At 34.3% G+C, this 4318-nt stretch overlaps 1 protein-coding gene across 4 annotated transcripts in view; it reads left to right on the top strand.

The window, feature by feature from the left end:
- The first annotated feature begins 344 nt into the window (after positions 1-344).
- Positions 345-4318, top strand: part of LOC106465054 — a 32419-nt gene continuing 28445 nt past the window's right edge. For 3 of the 4 annotated variants that reach the window (XM_013925248.2, XM_013925247.2, XM_022392868.1), the window contains exon 1: positions 346-450. The gene's annotated coding sequence lies outside the window, so the exon portion shown is untranslated. Of the gene's footprint in view, positions 451-4318 lie in introns of all 4 variants that reach the window. The other variant, XM_013925249.2, reaches the window with a different exon arrangement.

The raw sequence follows: 4318 nt of genomic DNA, 5'->3' as shown, positions 1-4318 counted from the left end.
ATAATTTTCAGCAGTTTTTTAATGATTTTGATAGTTGAAAATTAATTTGAAAGTATTTATAGACGTTTAAAGTATCTCTTGTTCTTTGAACTAAAATAGGGATGTAAAACGATAGAAGCTAACCATTTTATGGATGAATAAAGCTGACAAAAAACTTAATGTGCCAAACGTCATATTCCTTTCAAGTTACGGTTTTAGTTGTTTTAATATTAGAAGTTCAACGTGTTCCTTTAATTAACCAGTGCGTCAGGAAAACGACGTACATTCAGAGGGCTTGTTGCTATGGGAAACTAACCGAAGCTCTGTAACGTTCATCCGCATAGGGCTGACGTGGCTAGCGTCTAAGATATTGCTGTTGAAATATCGATCCCAATCCCATCATCCTCTCTTGTTCTAATTGTAGGCGGTCATATTGCTTACAGGTAGAGACAGCAGTGCGGAAAAAGAGAGGTAGGAGTTTTGGTTTAGTAACAATTAATGCTTTAGATAGTAAAATACCCCAGATTCTGAAATATGTATTAGAACAGAATGCTTTATAATCTACAAAAATATGTTTAGTAACTGTATATCCTGAAAATATTAATACAATGCATACAATATGAAGTTACTTATATATTATTTTCCTTCTCTATTTTTAATTCAGTGGCAAGTGTAAATAACTCTAATTATGACATTTATTGCATATTTCGATTAAACGTCACTACATCTCACCTGATACAAACTACTACATATCTTCACCTATAATAAAAATAAATAATTTAGATAAAAAATGCCTCCACATATTTTACTGCTTAGACATTTTGATTAAATTTAATACCACACTTACGAACAACTGATTATCAAAACAGCTTATCGTGGCTTTAGAGAAATCTTTACCAGGGACTATTAAAATAATAATGATAGCACGTCTAAAATTATAATAATGATAGTAACAATTAATAATAATAATGATGATAATGATAATCACATTAACTATTAATAATATTAATAACTAAAACATTAACTGATCGTAGTAACTAAAAATAATACTAATTATAGTAACAACTATTTTGCATTTACAAGCTCTAAAAGCCTTAACATATCGCCAGTACCATTTTGATCACAGCTCTGTTTCAATTCTGAAGTCTTTCAGATATACTATGCAGAAAGAAGACTGGTCAGTAAGCTGTGTCGGTGGATTTCTAGCCACTGTCATGCATATTTAAGGAAGCTAGTAGTGAAGTTATACAATTTGTGTGTAGAGTTTGTAGGAGAAATTGAAGGCTGTTCTAAATAGGGTAGAGGCTATGAGTAAAGAGAATGACAAACTGAGTGCGTTCTATTAAGCGGCAGATTTCAGCCTTTAGCTTGTTCAGATGATGAAATTGAGGAGGAAAGGATAACAAAGGGGACAGGTAGGGATGGGAGTGGAAAACATAAGGAGGTGATTGTTATAGGAGATCCTTTAGTACGGCATGTGGATAGGATAGTCTGTGGGATAAATAGGGAGAAAAGAATTAGACTATGCTACCCAGTAGCACAGGTGGAGGATATAATCGATAGAGCAAATAATATAGTAAAGGGTTTGAACAGTAATGCAGTTTTTATAATACACATAAGGGCTAATGATGTATGGCAGGGTAGGTCAGAGAAGCTAACTGTTAAATACGGTCTTGGCCAAATTGTTTGCGCTGTTTTATATTGATGTTATTTTCTACATGCATGGAGTACTTATTGAGTAAATGCCCGAATAATAACAGAGAAGGTAGCCTATGATCGGATAAATATGTATGAGCTGTTATTATGGTCTGTATAAATTGGTTTGAGCATATGTTCATCAAAACACACATAAACACCTGTTTTGTATAAAAGGGTGTGTTTTGATATAATTTTATTCGAAACAGATCAACGGTTTTTTCAGACGATTTCTCTGTACTTGGTGTAGAGTCATGCTATGTCACATGCAGAAGTTATTGTTCGACTGTCCAAAAACGTTATGAAGCAAACGGACATTGCCAGAACAGTAGGAGACCCCCCCCCCCCCCAGTTCACTGTATCCGGAACCATGAAACATCATTGGACTACAGAAAACGTTGTTCCAGGAAAGTCTAATGGCAGACGTCGAAAAACTGCTGTCCGAGATGACTATGTTTTCTTCAGGTTAACATGTCAAGGTCGAAAGAAGTCTTGCAACACCTTACGATAAAAATAACATGAACACACTTATTCCAGGGTATTGAGAAGAACAGTGAATAGGAGGTTGACCAAACAAGATTATTTTGCAAGAACAACTATCTGCAAACCGATATTAACCAGAATTCACCGCCGTCACCGTGTTACTTGGGTAAGGCATCATGCAAACTTACATCTAAGACATTTGTAACATGTCATTTTTTTCCAGATTGTTAAAACTGATGGTAGGATTTGTGTTCGTCATTTCTTGGAGAACAGATGAGGGAAGACTGTCTCTCCTATAGGGAACACATGTGAGGTGATTCAGTGCATGTTTGGACAGCTATTCATCATGGTGGAAATACTGCTCTTCATATCTTCCAGGAAAACGTCAATTGTGCTCCCTATATGTAACACATAGAGACGATATTTCTGCCATATGCTAGGGCAAGGTTTGGCAATAACTTTGTGTTTCAAGATAACAATGCCACTGCCAACAGTGTGTGTATTGTACAGGGTTATCTCAACCAGAAGGACATTACAAGATTGGCATGGCTAGCAAAGTCTCTAGATTGTAATCCTATTGAGAACTGTTGGGCAGAGCTGAGCCAGAAAATGGCTAGCCATGACCCTAAACCAGATACTGTAGCTGAGTTGCAGCGATTTAAAGTAACAAGTTGGATGAAATCACGGTGAATTGCATCAATAACCTCATCGATAGTATGCCATATTGCTATGCTGAATGTTTAATATGAACTGATGTAAGGTTACAGACGCTATTTATAATACTTTGATAGTATATTTTGCCATTATATATGTATTGGTAAGGTTTTGTTGATGAAGTACTCATCTTTCTACAGGTGTCTTACAAAATTGTTTGCTTTTCAAATAAATCGTTCATGATCTCCTTAGAACTTGTCTCATTATACAAATGTAGACGTTTCATATAACATCATTTCTCAGTTTGACAGTGCTAAGTGTATTTATATTCCATTTTAAAAATTATAATTTAATTTGTTTCAACATATGCAAACATTTTGGACAAGGCTGTAAAGGGCCATAATACCTTAATTCTTTCGCGGATACCACTAAGACTTAACTATAGGGATGAAATTATAAATAGGTCACTAGGGCTGAATGCTAGGTTTAGGTTAATATCTAAGGAAGAGCAGGTTAGCTGGTCGGATTTGTGGGATGTGTTCAGTGGGAATAGGAAGCTTTTTTTAGTGGATAGTTTACATTTAAATAAGGTAGAGGCTGGTTTGTTTGCAAGGGTTATTAACTCCACTGTTAAGGCAACTCTAAACAAGGATTAGACAGTAAAAAGGCAAGAATAATGAAGAAGAAATTTGATACAGAGATAGATATAGTGCGATAGCAAGGTACAAAGGAAGTTTTAATGGTAGACTACACTGTTATTATTGTAATGATATAATTAAAACAAATACAATGGATGAACTCAGAGTACTGATCGGAACAGAGGATTTTGATATAATAGAAATAACTGAAAGTTGTCAAACTATAGACAATTTTGATGATAGGAATTTATTCGAAATAGAGATAATAGGTTGTTTAATAGGGATAGAGTAGTAAAAAAGGTGGAGGAGTTGCTATATATAGAAAATATGAGTTACAGCCTGTTTAGGTTGAGGATATCAAAGCTAATAGCAATGAGCTTGAATATATTTAGTTTTCTGTTAGTGGTCATAAATAAAGGGGAGAAGGTTTTTTAGATCATCAGATGAAACTAATAAAACAATGAGCAACTATAATGTATTCATCTGTTAATGAGGTTATAATGATGAGGGATTTTAATTTCGGGTATATAGATTGGGAAATGTGAGAGACATTTTTTAGAAACTATTCTGCATGGTTTTCTTTAACAATTGGTTAGTGAACCTACTAGTAACAAGGCCATTTTAGGTTTGTTGTTAACTTTAAATACAGTAATGATTGATAAGGTAGATACTGGGGAATATCTGGGTGCAAATGATCATTCAAAATTAGATTTGATGTTTTCTGCATATAGAGATATGGAATAACGAGATTTTGATTCAAATTCTTTTTAAAGCAAATGAAGAGATGGGACAGGTATTCTCTGCTTTGAACTGGATAATCGAATTAGTTGGAGATACTGATAAAATGTGGAAATAAATTAATTGTATTG

The sequence above is a fragment of the Limulus polyphemus genome, unplaced genomic scaffold (assembly GCF_000517525.1).
Source record: "Limulus polyphemus unplaced genomic scaffold, Limulus_polyphemus-2.1.2 Scaffold1819, whole genome shotgun sequence".
Lineage (NCBI taxonomy): Eukaryota > Metazoa > Arthropoda > Merostomata > Xiphosura > Limulidae > Limulus > Limulus polyphemus.
This window is presented reverse-complemented; position numbering and strand designations above follow the sequence as displayed.